General features: G+C 47.6%; 1 protein-coding gene across 2 annotated transcripts in view; it reads left to right on the forward strand.

Moving 5' to 3' along the window:
* Positions 1-358: 358 nt before the first annotated feature.
* LARP1 (La ribonucleoprotein 1, translational regulator) overlaps positions 359-20439 on the forward strand; it is a 134917-nt gene continuing 114836 nt past the window's right edge. Inside the window, exon 1 of one of the 2 annotated variants that reach the window (XM_019027243.4) lies at positions 359-742. The gene's annotated coding sequence lies outside the window, so the exon portion shown is untranslated. The remainder of the gene's footprint in view (positions 743-20439) is intronic. The other variant, XM_031011436.3, reaches the window with a different exon arrangement.

Raw genomic sequence — 20439 nt, forward strand, 5'->3', positions numbered from 1 at the left:
TCCCAAGTAGCTGGGACTTCAGGCGCGCGCGACCACGCCCAGCTAATTTTTGTATTTTTAGTAGAGACGGGGTTTCGCCATGTTGGCCAGGCTGGTCTTGAACTCCTGACCTCAGGTGATCCGGCCGCCTCGGCCTCCCAAAGTGCTGGGATTGCAGGCGTGAGCCACCGCGCCCGGCCCCTCTGTCCCTTTTTGACTGCCCAGTCCCCCAGGCCTCCGCTGGAAGGCGCTCACTAAAGGTTCAGAGTCCGAAGCCGCATTCCCGGGCACCCTCCCCGGCCCCTCCCATCCCACAGAGGCAGGGGTGGGTCCGTGGGTGTGGCAATGAACCACGTGTACCCACGGGACTCTCGAAGTGGGGGAGGGGAAGGGGCGCAGCACGCCACCCTCCTTTCTCCGCCTCTGCCCTACCCTCTCCGCTGTTGCCCCACTGTCCTCCCCCAGCCCAGCCCAACCTCAGCCGGCCGCAGGAGGAGGCGGGAGCTGGGGCTTCGAACTGCCCCCTCCCACCTCCGCCTCTCCCCCGTCTCCTCTCCCCCTTTCCTCTTTCTCCTCCCCCATCCCACTTCTCTCTCCTTTTCCTCTTTCTTTCTCCCCTCCTCCCTCCATTCCACCCGCCTCCTTTTACTCCGCCCTGCCAGTCGTCCTCCCCCTCGCCCCCTCCGCCTCCCTCCAGCTCCGCCGCCAGAGGCTGAGTCATCGCTGCGGCGCTGCCGGCCGTGCTGGGAGAGCAGGCGAGCAGGTAGGGAGGGTGTGAAGCAAGCGACGCCGTGCGACCCGGCACCACCGTCTGGGCCCTTTCCCGGAGAGGCCTGGGGAGGGGGCACCGAAAGGGGCCCGGGCCGCGGTGGGGGACGGGCGACGGGCCCCGGAAAGGCACAGATCTTACCCCTCAACCCCCATCCTTACAGGAGCCGCTTTGCAGCATTCTCAGCCGCACATGCAAATTAATACCTAACATTAGGGTGGCATCTGGGCCAGGCAAGTCAAACTGACGGCCCACGGACAGATCTGGCCGGCACCTGATATTTGTTTGGCTCACACAGTGTTGTGTTTGTTTGTTCTGAAGTTTTAACTATTAATAGTTGCCAATACTTAAACATCACTCATTTCTTGGAAAATCAGATTCCCAACTCAAAAAATTAGAATATATGTCAACGTATTTCCCATGATAACTCTAGCCTATTTCTGAGTGGGGATACCTTTGTGTAGTCAGGGCATTGCACCCTCCCTACCTGCTCGCCCTCTAGTTTGCCACAGTCTCCGCTACTCCCTACTGTTTCACCTAGGCCACTGAACTTCCTTTGTGTTTCCTGCCAGGCCTCATATGGAATGATTCCTAGTCTAGTCCACCCCATTCATATTTTACATGGGAATTAGGAAGTGAGGGTAGGGCATTTCCCAAAGTCACATGTGGCCTTAAAGCTGAAGGGCAACCCCGCTTTTCCTCACCCACTAATCTTTTCTACCAAACCATTCTGACTCCTTTGGTATGCAGGCTAACATAGGGAATTCTTTTGTGAAAAGTGTGTTCCAGAAAATGATCTGGGGATCAGAGTAGACCTCAAATGGGAGATGATTTGGAGCATACAGCACTTCGTCTTTGGAGTTGATGGTAGCTTCTCACAGTCTTTCCCTTGGAGTGGAAATAGATGACAAAACTAGGGTGGATAGATGAATGGAACAGTTGGCCAATCTGGTATATTTGGTTATAAGAAGTTGTTTTCGGGTCATTGGAAACCTGGCTTATGAGACACTGTTGCATAAGGGCTACAAAGGCAATATGCCACTTTGCTTGGATTATTCTCTAGTCTAGTGCTTCTCAGCTCCTAATGTGTACATGATTCCTGTAAAGTGTAGATTCTGACTTGGCACGGTGGCTCACACCTGTAATCCCAGCACTTTGGGAGGCCAAGGCAGGAGAATTGCTTGAGCCCAGGAAATTTGAGACCAGCCTGGGCAACATGGTGAGATCCCTGTCTCTACAAAAAAATTAAAAATTAGTTGGGCGTGGTGGCCTGTTCCAGCTACTTGGGAGGCTTAGGCAGGAGGATCCCTTGAACTCAGGAGGTGGGGACTATAGTAAGCTGTGTTTGTGCCCCTATACTCTAGCCTGGGCAACACAGTGAGACCCTTTCACAAAAAAAAAAAAAAAAAAAAAATTGTAGATTCTGATTCAGTAGGGCTGGATGGAATGAACCCAAGATCCTGCATTTCTGACAAACTTCCAGGTGATGCCAGTGTTGCAGGCCCCTAGACCCTCCTGCCTTTGAGTAGCAAGGGTGTGCACTCCTTGCGCTTCCGGTCTATTCATGGGTGCCATTGCTGCATGACGGCCAAGAGAAGGGGTTTGAAGTCCCACAGTGGACTTCACAGTGTATCCCAGCCTACCCCTTAACCGTCAGCTAACCTCAGGCCAGCTGCTCATCCTCTCTGTGCCTCCATTTTTTCATCTGTTCCATTGAAATCAAATAATACTTCCTTAGGAGCATAAAAAAGGCAGAATGAATGTGTGACCCCAGCACAGTCTGTGCCTCATGGCAGGCCCTCTGTAAAGATAGTTTCTACCATTGTGCACTCTCTCATGGGCAGTGAAACCCAGCAACGACGTGGTTAGGGAGTGGGATATGGAAGGGATATGGAAGGTATTTCAGGATAAGAATTGTACCCCTTGGCTGGGCGCGGTGGCTCATGCCTGTAATCTCAGCACTTTGTGAGGTGGAGGTGGGCAGATCACAAGGTCAGTAGTTCGGCACGAGCCTGACCAACGTGGTGAAACTTCGTCTCTACTGAAAATACAAAAATTAGCTGGGCATGGTGATGCGCACCTGTAATCCCAGCTACTAAGGAGGCTGAGGCAGGAGAATCACTTGAACCCGGAGGGTGGAGGTTGCAGTGAGCTGAGATCGCGCCACTGCACTCCAGCCTGGGTGACAGAGTGAGACAACATCTTGGAAAAAAAAAAAAAGAATTGCACCCCTTAATGTGGCCTTCTGAGCCATGCAGGGTGGTCACTGCCCAGCCTACCCCTTAATGCTCTCCTACCTCTGTCCATGCTTCCACCACAACGGCCACCTATTAGGTCCTTCGGCCAGGGTACCTTCTCCCCTCAGAGGCCTTGCACATGCTGTTCCTCATATTCCAAGCTGGCTGGCCCCTTGTTATCCTTCAGTCTCAGCTCCTATGTTACTTCCTTGGGGGTGCCTTCCCTGATCTCAGAAGTCTAAGGGTTTAGCGTAGAAAGTGGGGAGCAGGGAACATCTCTTTGGGCTGCATGTACATAGGGAAGTCACCGTATCTACTTAGATTCTAAGTTTATTTAAAGCAGCTTTGGATAGGGGTGAACTAAATGCTGCCTCTGCTAGCCTATACGATGCCTTTGTGCAGATTAGAAAAAGGGGTCGGGCACAGTGGCTCGCACCTGTAATTCCAACACTTTGGGAGGCCAAGGTGGGAGAAACACTTGAGGCCGGGAGTTTGAGATCAGGCTGGGCAACATAGCGAGACCTCAACTCTACAATTTTTTTTTTTTTAATTTTAGAGACGGGGTCTTGCTCTGTTGCCAGGCTTTGTGCAGCATGTAAACTGTACAGCCCTAAGTGGGAGCCCTACTGCTAATGCCTCCCCAAGCTACCTCGTGATTTGCTTAATCCTCCTGTGCCTGGATTAAGTCTCTTTTATAAACTTTCTTAACCCCATAAAACTCATCACAATTGGGATTAGGTATCTGGGGAGTTATTTATTTAAAATCTGCCCCCTACACCAGACTGTACTGCATCAAGGCAAAGACATATCCATCTTGTTCTAGGCTGTATCACTAGTGCTTAGTACGGTTCCTGCACCATAGCAGGTGCTCCACAAATGTTTTCTGAATATTTCAGGAGCTCATTCTGTACCAGGAAAGCTAGGACTCTTACTGAAACAACTGTGGGCATAGGATGAGACAGGCACAGAGCTAAATGTGTGGTGCAGCCCCAGTGAGGGAGATGTCACTTCTGGCTGCGGGGATGCTCCGGAAGAGGTGGTGTTTTGGCTGGGTCTGACAGAACAGATGGAGTTCATTAGACTTAGATGGGTGGGGGAGTGTTCTTGGCATTGGGAATAGCAAAAGCAAAGGTGCAGAGGGAAAAAAGTTCAATGTGTTCCTAAGACAAGTCACAAATTGTGATCAGCAGAGTGGCCAAATGTGTTTTGTGAATTACCTGCCAATATTTATTTTAAAATCAGGAGATTTCACATAAAGATCCAGATTTTCCAATTCTCTTGAAAAATCGAAAGGTCCCACCAGGTAGCAATAGACTGGCACTGAGAAGTGGCCGTTCATTTTGAAGGTGTGGGCTTACTCCAGTTTGCCACAGTCCTTACCTTTCCCAATTGCATCACACCCAGCTCTCTTCACTCATTACTGTCCCGTTCTGGCTTTGGAGATGGCAGACAGACTGTTTGATTGGCACACATGGGAGTTGTAAGGAAGATTGGTTCAGATCCTACAGACCCTTAAATGCCAGCTAATTAAGTAACCTGGTAACTCTGCAGGGATTGCAGGGGTCTTCTCCAGTCCCATGGATCACTGTCCAAGTATCCCTTGGCAGAGCCATGCCTGACTTCAGAAGAAGGAACTTCAGGCCAAGAAGGCTGGTGAAGTTCTGGAAACCAAGGAAGCAGAGAGCTCTGCATGAGGCTTTCCTAGAGAGAAATCAGACTCTGTCTCTCTTAGACCGACCCCTCAGTCTCGGCATGGTGCTGTGATTTTGCTAAGAGGCAGGGGTGGGTCTGGGGGAAGATGGACGGTGCTTCCAAAAGGCTAAATTTTAGTCTCAAAGGTTTCTGATTGCTGACACATAGGTGATATCTAACTTGCTTTTGTTTAGCCTTCAATATTTTCAAATATAATCTTCAATATTTCTGTTACAATATTGTAGCTTGCTTCTGTTTATAAAAATAATGCAGCATTTGAAAAAAAATTGGAGAACATAGAAAAATAAAGATGAAGATAATAATCTATAGTAATCTTCCCACCCAGATGTAACATGTTAACGTGTTGGTGGATTTCCTTATGTTTATTTTTTTCAGTGTATTTATACTTTTGTGTGTTGTGTATGTGTGTGTGTGTGTGAGATGGAGTCTCACTCTGTCACCTAGGCCAGAGTGCAGTGGCGTGATCTCGGCTCACTGCAAGCTCCACCTCCTGGGTTCACACCATTCTCCTGCCTCAGCCTCCCTAGTAGCTGGGACTACAGGCACCCACCACTACACTCGGCTAATTTTTTGTATTTTTAGTGGAGACGGGGTTTCACCGTGTTAGCCAGGATGATCTCGATCTCCTGAACTCGTGATCTGCCTGCATCGGCCTCCCAAAGTGCTGGGATTACAGGCGTGAGCCACTGCGCCCGGCCTGTATTTATATATGTTGGGAGGCTGGGCACTCATGCCAGAGCTTTGGAAGGCGAAGGTGGCAGGAAAGTTTGAGGCTAGGAGTTCAAGACCAGCCAGGATAACACAGAGAGAACCTGTCTCAACAAAAAAAATTTTTTAATTAGTCGAGCTGCAGCCAGCTCTGCCTCTTGTCAGGGCCTGGAGTCCTGGGTGAATCCTGCAGGTTTTTGGTTGCACTGGCCCAGGGAAGAAGTTGGGGTTTGTCAGGTGGGCTCTCCTGGGGGTCCTCTAGTGGCAGAAGTGAGTAGGGGATTATCCGAGGCATCTGGAGATGCATGTCCCTCAGTTTCCCTGTGCCTCCCTTTCTGAGTAGGTGTACAAATGAGTGACCTAGGCCAAGAAGTGAGTTGCCACAGTGAAATGGGTTGGTTTTTGTCTTTGATGCTTCGGGTCTGGGCCCCTTGCATTTGCAGCCTGTTGTGACAGACACAGGGAGCTCTATGTGCCAGCCTGTGGCTGCCCTGCTGTTGGGTGTCCTGGGGGTGGCGAGGCTCCTGCAGTCTCATCCGGGGAGCGGGTGTGCTGTGCTGAGCACTCTATCCCTGAATATAGTTTATTTTTTCTACATTTGAATTCTGTTATAGATTTATGTAAAAATACATTCTCTTTTTGAAGAATGAAAAAGTTCACATCTTAAAAAAAAAAATTAGCTGGGCAGGCCGGGCGAGGTGGGTCAAGCCTGCACTTGGGGAGGCTGAGGTGGGCGGATCACGTGAGGCCAAGAGTTTGAAACCAGTCTGGCCAACATGGCGAAACCCTGTCTCTTTCTGCTAAAAATACAAAAATTATCCAGGTGTGGTGGTGGGTGCCGGTCATCCTAGCTACTCGGGAGGCTGAGGAGGAGAATCACTTGAACCCAGGAGGCAGAGGTTGCAGTGAGCCAAGATCACACCCCTGCACTCCAGCCTGGGCGGCAGACGGAGACTCCATCTCAAAAAAAAAAAAAAAAAAAAAAAATTAGCTAGGGCTAGTGGCACATGCCTGTAGTCCTAGCTACTTGGAAGGCTGAGGTAGGAGGATCTCTTGAGTCCAGAAGGTTGAGGCTGCAGTGAGCCATGAATGCATCACTTCATTCCGGCCTGGGCGACAGAATGAGACCCTGGTTCAGAAGTGAAATAAAACAACATTGGAAGCATATTTCTTTTGCCCTTGATTTGCCCTTTTTCACTTAACATTATATGGTGAATCTTTGTGAGAATGTATTAATGCATTCCTTTTATAAAATTTTTACATAAAAAATTAAATTCAGAAAAGAAAAATAAATACTATATATTGACACCATTTTTCCAAGTTATTAAATATGTTTTGAAAAAACATTTTGCGCCAGGCGCAGTGGCTCACGTCTGTAATCCTAGCGCTTTGGGAGGCCGAGGTGGGTGGATCGCCTGAGGTCAGGAGTTCGAGACCAGCCTCGCCAACATGGCAAAACCCCATGTCTACTAAAAATACAAAAATTGGCTGGGTGCGGTGGCTCACGCCTGTAATCCCAGCACTCTGGGAGGCCTAGGCGGGTGGATCACGAGGTCAGGAGTTTGAGACCAGCCTGGCCAATATAGTGAAACCCCGTCTCTACCAAAAATACAAAAAATTAGCCAGGCGTGGTGGCGGCGCTTGTAATCCCAGCTACTTGGGAGGCTGAGGCAGGAGAATCGCTTGAACCCAGGAGGCAGAGGTTGCAGTGAGCCAAGATCGTGCCATTGCACTCCAGCCCAAACAACAGTGTGAAACTCTGTCTTAAAAAAATAAAAAATAAAAAATAATCCGGCGAGGTGGCAGGCACCTGTAATCCCAGCTACTCTGGAGGCTGAGGCAGGAGACTCACTTGAACCCAGGAGGCAGAGGTTGCAGTGAGCTGAGATCGTGCCATTTTACTCCAGCCTGGACTACAGACCATGACTCCGTTTAAAAAAAAAAAAAGAAAGAAAAGAAAAGAAAAAACATTTTGCCTGTTTGTTTCCTTCCATTCTCAAAGGGGACAATCAGAGATCTAACTCTGTTCATCTTGCCTAAATGGATAAAATTAATATTATCACCTCCATTTTACAGAGGAAGTTGAGACTCAAAAATGGAGTGATTGGGCCTGGCGTGGTGGCTCACACCTGTAATCCCAGCACTTTGGGAGGCCAAGGCGGGCGGATCACCTGAGGTCGGGAGTTCGAGACCAGCCTGGCCATCATGGTGAAATGCTGTCTCCACTAAAAATACAAAAAAATTAGCTGGGCGTGGTGGCACGCGCCTGCTTGAACCTGGAAGGTGGAGGTTGCACTGAGCAGAGATCGCGCCGTTGCACTCCAGGCTGGGTGACAGAGCCAGACTCTGTCTCCAAAAAAATTAAAATTTAAATTAAAAAAATGAAGTTATTTACTCAAAATCAAGTAGCTAGCAGCCCTCGGAAGGCAGGACTACACACCTCAGGCCTTGTGAATCTAGGTTAGTGGTGCGGGGGAGGGCACGCACACAAGCCTGCTGCCCCTACCCCATTGCAGTTAGACAATGCCAGCTGTGCTTTAAGTTCTGAGAATCAAGAAGGATTTAAACTGAATGAAGTTAATTTGGGTGGACTTCATGGAAGCAGCAGGTTTCATGTAGGATCGAGAAAAGGTTTGTCAAATTCATAGGTACATTAGGCACCCAACCCTACTGACTCCCGGGCTAATAATAATAACTGGCCTTTGTCGTGCGGCAAGCCCCTTACTAAGGCTTTGAATACTCCTTACGTTAGTTAATCCTCACACCCAACTGTATGAAGCACGGTTATTTTCACCGATTTAAAATGAAGAAACAGAAGTACAGAGAGGGAAAGTGACCATCTCAGGGTCGCACAGCTAGTGAGTACCAGGGCAGAGACTTGAACTCGGTCCGCCCGGCCCCAGAGCGAGTTCACCCCCCACTACCTCCACGCACCCTCCCTGCCTGGGTGATATGGATGAGCAGCAGGCGGAGGCTTTGTCCCCCCAGCTGCGGAGAGCAGGGACTCCCAGGCACGATGGGCCCCGCCCGCACTGGTGGTGTGCAGAGGACGCGCAGGTCTCGCTGGGATGACCCGGGCGGGGGGCTGTGCGACAACGGCCTGGCGGGACAGGGCGCCTGGAGCCCGTTTCCACCGCCGCACAGTCCTCAGGATTCCCGAAGAGGTAAAATAGATATAAAAAAAACCCGGATTCCCCGGAGTATTCGGCATCCCAGCCGCCGGTCCTCAGCCACGGTATCTTGATTCCTCTTTGATTCTGAAATAAATTGCATCAAGAAAGAGTATCAGGGCTGGGCACGGTGGCTCATGCCTGTAATCCCAGCACTTTGGGGGGCCGAGGAGGGCGGATCACGAGGTCAGGAGATCGAGACCATCCTGGCTAACACGGTGAAATCCCGTCTCTACTAAAAAAAGAAAAAAAAATTAGCCAGGCGTGGTGGCGGGCGCCTGTAGTCCCAGCTACTCGGGAGGCTGAGGCAGGAGAATGGGGTGAACCCGGGAGGCGGAGCTTGCAGTAAGCCGGGATCGCGCCACTGCACTCCAGCCTGGGCGACAGAGGGAGACTCCGTCTCAAAAAAAAAAAAAAAAAAAAAGAGTATCAGACTTGCAATCAAGAGATACAGCCCGAGTTCTAGTCCTACCCCTGCCACTATCTGACTGTGTGACCTTGGGCCAGTCGCTTCCCCTCTCTGGGCCGCGGAGGTTAAAACTGGCCCTTTCCCCCGTCTCTGCAGCTCACATCCCCCTGCGACGTGGCCGCCTGGCCGCCGAGCTTTCGGGGTGCTGGGAAGCACGAGCTGCGCGCAGGTCGCGGGGTCCGCGGGTGGCGGCCCACTCTGCTCCTGCCCGACGCCCAGCTTGGGGTGCCGTTCGTTGAAAAGGCTCCGGGATCCTGCGGAGACTCAGCCCCGCCCCACTGCCCTTCGGCATGAAGGTCTGCACAAGGTCAGGGAGGATCTTGCATTCCTCCCTCCGTCCCTGTTCCCTGGGGCAGCTCACGTGAATGGGCACCCATCCTCCAACCTGATAGCGCTCCTCGGCAACCCTCGGTTCATCCCCCATAGGGCCGCGGGTGAGCGTTGTCAGGCACAGCCCTGCTCGCCCTTTTCGTTCTTTTTTTTTTCTTTTTCTTTTTTGAGGCTCTGCCTCAAAAAAGTGGCGCGATCTCGGCTCACTGCAACCTCCCCCTCCGGGGCTTAGGCGATTCTCGTGCCTTAGCCACCTGAGTAGCTGGGACTACAGGCCTGCGCCACCACGCCCGGCTAATTTTTGTATTTTTAGCAGAGACGGGGTTTCACCATTTGTTGGCCAGGCTGGTCTTGAACATCTAACCTCAGGCGATCCACCCGCCTCCGCCGCCCAAAGTGCTGGGAATACAGGCATGAGCCACCGCGCCCAGCCCTGCTGGTCCCTTTCGAAGGAAACCTTCGCTGGCTCCCTAGTGCCCTGGAATAACACTGAAACCCCTTAGAGCGGTGGAGAAGGCCTATCTCCATCTGCCCCAACATCATTCCCCAGTTTCGCGTTCTTCCCTCACCTTAAGGAAGTGCTTAGAGATGTTTAAAGCAGAGGTTCAGGAGTCTACCAGTTCCTAGCTATGTGACTTTAGGCCAGTTGCTGCTTATTGCTAAACCTTGATTTCCACATCCTTAAAATGGGGGTGGCAGCACCCATTCCGCAGGACAGGCTGAGGATTAAGTGAGTCACTTAGCATAGTTCCTGGAACACACTCAACTCACCCTAAGTGCTTGTTATTATAATTCTCAGCCCACATTTGGCTACCACCTCCTACTTCCTCAAGCTTGTCATTGTCTTTCCCTACATTGTGCCTCCATGCATACCTGGAAAGCCCTTCCTCTTCCCTTCCCCACCCAGTAGGTTCTTACACACCCTTTAAAGCCCAAATCAAAGGTCATTGCCTGTGAAGACTTCTACCCTTCCTGCCAACAGGGTAAAGAGTTCTTCCTCCTCTATCTGCTCATCATCACCTAGGGACCACACTCAGCATCACACATGGTGGACAGATGGCATTAAGTGCCTCCTGCCAACCTCAAAGGAAGAGGCTGGGGCACAAAATATAATTTGAAGAGTTTACTTGAGTCAAAGTGAGGACAGCTGCTGAGAAGACTCAGAACCAAGTAACCTCAGATATGAGCTCCATTTGGCCTTTGTTACATACAAGCAGGTGTTTAAACATATATATGTGTGTGTATATGTATATTCCCTCCCACCTCAGCCTCCCTAGTAGCTAGGGACTACAGACACGCACCACCATACCCAGCTAATTTTAATTTTTAATTTTTTTTTTTTTTTTTTTTGTAGAGACAAAGTCTCATTATGTTGCCCTCGCTGTTCTCGAACTCCTGGGCTCAAGGGATCCTCCCGCCTCAGCCTCCCAAAGTGCTGGGATTACAGGTGTGAGCCACTGTGACTGGTCACAAGCAGGTTTCTTTGTTTCATTTTGTTTTGAGACGGGGTCTCACTCTGTTGCCCAGGCTGGAGTGCAGTGGCATGATCTCGGCTCACTGCAGCCTCAAACTGTTGGGCTCAAGCAATCCTCCCACCTCAGCCTCCTAAGTAGCTGGGACCACAGGCATGAGCCACCACGCCCTGCTAATTTTTTATTTCGTTGTAGAGACGGATTTTGCCATGTTGCCCAGGATCACAAGCAGGTTTCTAAAGACAAAAAAAAGAATAGGGAGAGGGCTATTACAGAGTTGTGTGTCAGGAATTCTCATTGGTTTACAGAAATAACATTGGTTCGTGATTGGCCATACATTGTTTAGCTATAGGGTGTGGATTGCAGCGTCTGGTGTAGCATTATTCAATTAATTTATAGCTACTGGAAGCAGTGGCAATAGCAAGCAGTTTTTGTTTTTGCTTTTGTTTTTGTTTTGAGACGGAGTCTCGCTCTGTTGCCCAGGCTGGAGTGCAGTGGCACGATCTCGGCTCACTGCAACCTCCGCCTCCCGCGTTCAAGCGATTCTCCTGCCTCAGCCTCCTGAGTAGCTGGGACTACAGGCGCGCTCCACCATGCCCAGCTAATTTTTGTATTTTTAGTAGAGAACGGGGTTTCACCATGTTGGCCAGGATGGTCTCAATTTCTTGACCGCGTAATCCGCCTGCCTCGGCCTCCCAAAGTGCTGGGATTACAGGTGTGAGTCACTGTGCCCGGCCCAGCAAGCAGTTTTAAGAGATGAATACATAGCTTAAAGTAGGATGTAGGACTGATTACTGTCTCATTTATTAATTTAAAAGGACTTGAATTGCCCAGATGGAAGTTCTTTTCTCGACCGGCGCGGTGGCTCACACCTGTAATCCCAGCACTTTGGGAGGCCGAGGCGGGAGGATCACTAGGTCAGGAGATCAAGACCATCCTGGCTAACACAATGAAACCCTGTCTCTACTAAAAAATACAAAAAATTAGCCGGGCGTGGTGGCGGGCTTCTGTAGTCCCAGCTATGCGGGAGGCTGAGGCAGGAGAATGGCGTGAACCGGGGAGGCGGAGCTTGCAGTGAGCCGAGATCGCGCCACTGCACTCCAGGCTGGGCGACAGAGCAAGACTCCATCTCAAAAAAAAAAAAAAAGAAAGAAAGTTCTTTTCTCACCCCTAATAGGATGGAGTAGACTACATAGCTCCACCTGTTTTGGCTCCTGTGAAAAATATTGAGCCTGAATCTAATGAGGCCTATAAGAACTAGCTTCAGTTACGAAAAATTCAGGGGATAGAGGAACACGTTAAACAACACACAAAGAAGCAATCAGACAAAGCCAGAATGTGAAACAGTTTATAAGACAACTGCCATAATCTCTTAAAAGCCAATGTTGTAAAAACAAAAAAAAGTAATGGGGAGGAGGTTCTAGATTTAAAGAGACCTAATAGTCTAACAGCCAAATATAAGATGTGATTCTTGATTATATCTTGATTTATTACTATAAAAAAAGGACCACGTTTTTATTTTTATCATATTTATTTATTTATTTTGAGACAGGGTCTCACTCTGTTGCCCAGGCCGAAGTGCAGTGGTGTGATCCTAGCTCACTGCAAGCTCAAATTCCTAGACTCAAGCCATCCTCCCTCTTCAGCCTCCCCACAGCTGGGACTATAGGTGCAAGACATCATACCTGGCCATTTTTTTTTTAATTTTAGTAGAGATGACATCTCACTACATTGCCCAAGCTGGCCTGGAACTCCTAGCTTCAAGCCACCTTCCCACCTTGACTTCCCAAAGCACTGAGATTACAGTTGTAAGCGACTATACCTGGCCCACCATGCTTTAGACAATGGGGAAATTTCACTATGAACTTGGTATTAGATGATATAAGAAAATTATTGCTAATTTTGTGAGATGTGTTAAGTGTATTGTTATGGAAGAGAATGATCTAATTTTTGGAAATACATGCTGAAGTGTTTAGGGCTGAAAGTGTTAGAATATCTGTAATTAGCTTTAAAATGCTTTAGCCACAGATTTTATATATAGTGAGATGGAGAAAACAGTAAAATGTTGACAATTGTTGCTGTGATTGATGTATATGTATTTGGTTTATTTTTTTTTTATTTTTCTGATATTTTCAAAATAAAAATTTTCTTTCCCTTTTTTTTGTTATTGTTGTTGAGACAGGGTTTCAACTCCTGGACTCAAGCAATCCTCCTGCCTCAGCCTCCCGAAGTGTTGGGATTACAGGCGTTAGCCACTGCACCTGGCCCAAAATAAAAAGTTTTTTTAAAAAACACTTCTAGGCTGGGCACGGTGGCTCACGCCTGTAATCCCAGCACTTTTGGAGGCCGAGACGGGCGGATCACGAGGTCAGCAGATCGAGACCAATCTGGCTAACATGGTGAAACCCCGTCTCTACTAAAAATACAAAAAATTAGCCAGGCGTGTTGGTGGGTGCCTGTAGTCCCAGCTACTCGGAAGGCTGAGGCAGAATGGCGTGAACCTGGGAGGCGGAGCTTGCAGTAAGCAGAGATCGCCTCACTGCACTCCAGCCTGGGGGACAGAGTGAGACTCCGTCTCAAAAAAAGAAAAAAAAGAAAAAGCACTTCTTCAGTGCTCTAATAGCAAATTTGGGGCCCTCATTAATATCACAATATGGCTCATGCATGTAAATCCCAGTACTTTGGGAGGCCGAGGCGGGCAGATCACGAGGTCAGGAGCTCGAGACCAGCCTGACCAACATGGTGAAACCCCGTCTCTACTAAAAATACAAAAATCAGCTGGGCATGGTGGCGCACGCCTGTAAACCCAGCTACTCAGGAGGCTGAGGCAGGAGAATCACTTGAACCTGGGAGGCGGAGGTTGTAGTGAGCCAAGATCGTGCCACTGCATTCCGGCCTGGAAGACAGAGCAAGGCTCCGTCTCAAAAAAAAGAGTTATAGACTACCCTGGCCAACATGGTGAAACCCTGTCTCTATTAAAAATACAAAAAGTAGCCAGGCGTGGTGACGCATACCTGTAGTCCCAGCTACTCGGGCGGCTGAGGCAGGAGAATCCCTTGAACCCGGGAGGCAAAGGTCACAGTGAGCCAAGATCGTGCCACTGCACTCCAGCCTGGGCAACAGAGCAAGACTCTATCTCGAAAAAAACAAAATTACAATATATTGCTGGCATACATCACCTCCATACACGGAATCACAATATATGGAGGTGATGTATGCTAGTAGGTCTTGCCATTCAGGTGACAGATTATGGGCTCCTGGGGATAGCAGCTAGGTTTAGATCAACTATATTTATCTCAGAGTGTCCAGTACATAATAAATATTCAATAAATACTCATTGAGGCTGGGCACGGTGGCTCACTCCTATAATCCTAGCACTTCGGGAGGCCAAGGCAGGCAGATTGCTTGAGACCAGGAGTTTGAGACCAGCCAGGGTAACATGGAGAAACACTTTTTCTACAAAAAATTAAAAAATTAGCCAGGCATGGTGGCATGTGCCTGTAGTCCCAGCTACTTGGGAGGCTGAGGTGGGAGAATTGCTTGAGCCTGGGAGGTTGAGGCTGCAGTGAGCCGATATTGTGCCACTACTCTCCAGCCTCAGTGACAGACAGAGACCCTGTCTCAAAAACAACAACAGCAGCAACAACAAAACCAAAGCAAACGCTCATTGAAAGAATGAAGACTGCATTGCTAGAGTGCATGGTTCATTAGTAAACTTATTCTTAGGAATCTCTGAATGCAAAATGATAATGGGAAATGTTTTTCCAGCCCTTACTGTGTCCCAAGCTTGGTGCAAAGCCCTTCATATGCATTGTCTCATGATCATGTAATCCTTACAGTGATCCTATAAGGTAAAGAAAATACTAGTCTCATTTTACCCCTGAGAAAACAGGTACACAGAGGGGTGAAGGAGCTTGCCCCTGCATTATTCCATTAGTAATGGCAGAAGAAGCAGTTGGTTCTCACCCTTACACTCCATTGGCTTGTACCTTTCTTGTATCATCTGTAAATCAAAGAAAATGACCAAGGCAGGTATCAATCATTTTAGGAAGAGGTTTACTTGCCAAAGTTAAGGACGCAAACCTGAGAGAAGGATCTATGCCTTTCTCCAAAGATGATTTTGAGGGCTTCAATATTTAAAAAGAGAAAGGGTGGATATTGGGGGAATGCACAATTTTCATGTGAGAGGGGTGTAGAGGAAATCGTCTTTCATTCCTTGACTGGATCAGTGAATCTGCATTTTTACATAAGATAATGTAAACAATAGGGCAAAGAAAGCAATCTGATATGTATTTGTTTCAGGGGAGCAGAGAGTTGACTTTGAGTTCTGTCCTATGTCATGCACCTGTGATGATAAGCTGTCAATTTACATTGCCAGGGTGAAATTCAACAGAATTGTTTTAGGGTAAAGATCTTGGGGCCCGCCAGGAATTTCCTTGTGGGCAGACTGTGAGGGAGGTATGTAGCTTTTTATCTTTTTTTTTTTTTCTTCTCTTTGTAGCCATCTTATTTATGAACCAAATGGGGAGGCAGGTTTGCATGACCCAGTTCCTAGCTTGACTTTTCCCTTTGGCTTAGAGAGTTTGGGATTCCAAAATTTATTTTCCTTTCACACATCCTGTCGGCATAAGGAATTATGCGCATGTACCTGTCTTAGCACCTGTGTCTACTAGACTAGGAGCCCTTCAAAAGTGAAAGGAAGAAAGCACATCCACACAAAACCTTGTGCACAAATGTTTGTAGCAGCATTATCCATAATAGCGAAAATGTGTCAGCAACCCAAACAACCATACTTGGTGACTGGATAGACAAAATGTGGTAGATTCATACATTGGAATGTTATTCAGCCATAACAGGGAATGAAGTACTGATATACGCTATAACGTCGATGAACCTTGAAAACATTATGCTATGTGAAAGAAGCCAGTCTCAAATGACCACATATTATGCTTCCATTTATATGAATGTCCAGAATAGGCAAATTCATAGAGACAGAAATTAGATTCGTGTTTGCTTAGGACTTGGGGCTGGTGCAGGGGGGATAGAAAGACTAAGGGATAATAGCTAAAAGGCACAAGGATTTGTTTTTTGTTTGTTGTTGTTGTTGTTTTTAAAGACAGAGTCTCTCACTCTATCCTCCAGGCTGGAGTGCAGTGGTGCCATCATGGCTCACTGCAGCCTCGGACTCCTGGGCTCAAGTGATCCTCTCGCTTCAGTCTCCCAAGTAGCTGAGACTGCAGGCATGTACCACTATACCAGGCTAATTTTTTAATTTTCAGTTGAAATGAGGTTGGGTGGTTTTTTTTTTTAATTACAAAATACTTTATTGCCAAAAATGCTAACAATCATCTGAGCCTTCAGCAAGTCGTACACTTCGTATTTTTGCTTTTATTATAATTTTTCATGGACACATAATAATTGTACATTTTTATGGTATACAGCATGATATTTCAATACATATATACAATGTGTAATCATCAAATCAGGGTAATTAGCATATGTCACTTCAAATACTTATCATCTCTTTGTGTTGGGACAGGGATTCTTTTTGAGGTGATGAAAATATTCTAAAATCTATTGTATGGCGGGGCACTGTGGCTCACGCCTGTAATCCCAGCACTTTGGGAGGCCGAGGAGGGTGGATCACCTGAGGTCAGGAGTTCGAGACCAGCCTGGCCAACATGGTGAAACACTGTCTCTACTAAAAATATAAAAATTAGCCGGATGTGGTGGCGGGTGCCTGTAATCCCAGCTACTAGGGAGGCTGAGGCAGGAGAATTGCTTAAATCCAGGAGGCGGAGGTTGCATTGAGCTGAGATCACACCACTGCACTCCAGCCTGGGCGACAAGAGCGAGGCTGTGTCTCAAAATAAATAAATAAATAAATGAAAATTGATTGTAGTGACAGTTACACAACTCTGTTAATATACTAAAAACAATTGAATTTACACTTTAGATGGGCAAATTATATTGTGTGTGATTATATCTCAGTAAAGCTGAAAAAAAGGAAATATCTAATTCACCAATGAATCTGCCAAGCTAGTTTAATGAATAAAACTAGTGAATGAATAGCTGTTTCCCTTGCAGTTGACAAAAATATGCCCTAGTTCCAAAGTCTAAAATGAATTCCCTTGACTGTCTCAGGGGCATGCTCGCGCCTAGCTCTCGGGAACCCATTAGTGTACTAATAAGAAACCTGATAATTCAGTCAATAATTCCTGAGGTTGTCAGTGCCACTCCGGAAGAAGAGAGAAATGCACAGACAGTTTCTTCCGATACAAGCTGTGGGACTGCAGAGTGAGGGGCAGCCAGGATGTTCTGCCTGGAAAAGGGCCCCTGGAGATCTCACTGTGGTCTGTTCCCACTTGGCTAATCTTGAGTCATTTATGTGGGCTTATCTGACTATTCCTGTTTTTCCCCTCACCCTGGACATTCAGAAGGACTGTTGTAGTTAAAGCTCCAGAATAAAGTAACTCCTGAGGTTCTGTGGGAATAACTTCACTGTGAAGGACACAAACACTTCAATGGATGTCAATCACATGTCAGGGAAGGAGTGCTTGTTTAAAATAAAGATTCTTGGGCACCATTCCTGGAGATTCAAATTTTGTAAGACTAGGATAAGGCCATGGACTCTGCATTTTAAATAAAGCATTAGGCCAGGTGTGGTGGCTCATGCCTGTAATTCCAGCACTTTGAGAGGATGGCTTGAAGCCAGCAGTTCAAGATCAGCATGGGCAACATAGCAAGACCCCTCTTTCTACAAAAAAAAAAAATTTAAAATAATTAAAAAATAAATAAATAAAGCATCTGAAGTGTTCCTGAAACAGGGGACTACTGGCCATGTGAGAGACACCGACCTAACTGAAGAATAGACAGAAGAAATTGAACATGTACATTATCTCAGGCATAAAAATGGGTTTGCTTAGGGATCTTAGAGACCATTGAATTGAGTAGTTTTCGTACTGTGTCCACAGGAACTCCTTAGGGCTCCATGGAACACCTGGAGGGGACTGTTGAGTGGTGGAGGGACCGAGGTACAAATGGGTCTACCCAGCACATGCCCCTTCAACAGCTCCATTTTAATCCATTTTCTATACTGGAGATTGAGTTCTATTGCTTAAAAACCACTAAGCCTGCCCTGTCCCTCCTATGCAAGTGGAGAAACTGAGGCCCGGAGAGGAAAACAGGTTTTCCCAAGGCGATGGCAGAACCAGAACTGATTCCAGGACTCTTATTCCCATCCAGAGCCCTTCCCATTAGGGAATTCCAGTTTTTGATACATCCATTCATTTTGGGGTGGCTTTTCCTCTCTGCCTCCAGCAAATCTCACATAAGACAGCAGGGCCTGGACTAGGGTGAGGGGAATGAGGTAACTGCCTCAGGCACAAAATTTTGACAGGTGCAAAAAATTCAGTAATCAAATAATATTTTAATACAATATTTTAAAAATCAAAATTAATGCAAAAAGGTATGATGAACAAAATGCCCAAATTTTAAATAAAAGCAAGATCAGTAGTTCTAATTTTTCCTTTTGCCCTGAGCTCCAAGATGGCTATATTCTGCACTATTATTCACCCTGCCTTTATTTAAAATTTGGGTATTTGAGTCATTGTGTGTTTTTTCATATTAATTTTCATCTTATAAAATATTGTGGCTGGTTGCAATGGCTCACACCTGTAATCCTGGCACTTTGAGAGGCTGAGGTGGGAGGATCACTTGAGTCCAGGAGGTTGAGGCTGCAGTGAGCCATGATCGTGCTACTGCACTCCAGCCTGGGCAACAGAGTGAGACCCTGTCTCAAATGAAATAAAATATTGCATTAAAGTATTATTTATCTAGATTACTGAGATGATGTTGTTGTTGTGGTTTGAGACAGGGTCTTGCTCTATCACCTTTGTTGTTGTTGTTTGAGACAGGGTCTCGCTGTATCACCCAGGCTGGAGTGCAGTGTTGCAATCTTGGCTCACTGCAGCCTTGACCTCCCAGGCTCAAGCGATCCTCCCACCTCAGGCTCCCAAATAGCTGGGATTACAGGTACATGCCACAATGCCTGGCTAATTTTTAAGATTTTTTGTTTAGCCGGGGGTGGTGGCACGTGCCTGTAATCCCAGCTACTGGGGAGGCTGAGGCAGGAGAATCGCTTGAACCCAGGAGGCAGAGACTGCAGTGGGAGCCGAAATCACGCCACTGCACTCCACACTCCAGCCTGGGTGTCAGAGAGAGACTCCATCTCAAAAAAAAAGAAAAAAATATTTGTAGAGATAGTGTCTCGCTATGTTGTCTAGAGTGGTTTTGAACGCCTGGGCTCAAGATATTCTTCCTCCTCTATCTCCCAAAGTGTTGGGATTACAGTTGTGAGCCACTGTGCTCGCTCTGAGTTGGTGTTTTCTTTTGTTTTTTGTTTGTTTGTTTGTTTTTTGTCTTAATTTAGTGCCAATGGCAAGTGCCTCACTTGCCTTACCCTTACCTGGGCCCTATAAAACAGGTCTTTTGGCAGACAGCTAAGTAACGCCCCATTGCCCTCTGGGAATCCCTCCAGATCCTATCACTTCGTTTGTCTGACAGAATTGATGTTTACTTGGTCTCAATGTGACATTGCTTTTGTCACCTGACCTGCAGAGAGGTTTGCATTTTACAGTGGATATTTGTTTTGCTGACCCAGCAAAAGTCTCCCTTCTGGCAACAGCAACCATATGTTGCTTGGGAAACCTCCCCTCCCCATGTTCAGAGCTCACTCCAGCCCATAGGGAAAGGTGGGCCCATGACTCAGCTCCGCCAGTTGGACCCCCTGGTCACAGTGATGGGCCAGGAATAGATATGTGATTCAGTTACAGCCAATGAGACTCAATTCTGGGGATATGGTCCAAACTTTGGAGAGGGAAACTTTCTCTTTTTTTTTTTTTTTTTTTTGAGACAGAGTCTCGCACTGTTGCCTGGGCTGGAGTGCAGTGGTGTGATCTCAGCTCACTGCAACCTCCGCCTCCCAGGGTGAAGCAATTCTACTGCCTCAGCCTCCTGAGTAGCTGGGATTATAGGCGCCTGCCACCACGCCCAGCTAATTTTTTATATTTTTAGTAGAGATGGGGTTTCACTATGTTGGCCAGGCTGGTCTCGAATGCCTGACCTCGTGATCCACCCCCGTCGGCCTTCCAAAGTGCTGAGATTACAGGTGTGAGTCACTGCACCCGGCCAAACTTTCTCTTTTATCTGTAGTAGCTGAGAAGTTAGGACGTAAGCCACCATTGTGGACCTGAGCCTTTTTGTGACAGTCGGAGCTCCCACAGACACAGCAGGATTGAGTGATGGAGACAGGGAGGAGACATCCTGATGATACTGCTTGAGCCACTGGGTCTACTGTGTACAAAGAAGTCTACCCTCTGGACTTAATGGGTGCGTGGGCCAACTCTTGCCTAAATGATTTGAGTTATGCCTCTGTCACTCAGATGGTTCATTCCCTCTCACCTGCATTCTGGCCAGGTTGGCCCCAGGAGATGTTTAGTGGAGCCCAGCACCTATCACTAGAGTTCTGCCCTAAGTATCTTCAAGTGGCCAGGTGCGGTGGCTCATGCCTGTAATCCCAGCACTTTGGGAG

Source organism: Gorilla gorilla, chromosome 4, assembly GCF_029281585.2.
Source record: "Gorilla gorilla gorilla isolate KB3781 chromosome 4, NHGRI_mGorGor1-v2.1_pri, whole genome shotgun sequence".
NCBI classification, from domain to species: Eukaryota; Metazoa; Chordata; class Mammalia; order Primates; family Hominidae; genus Gorilla; species Gorilla gorilla.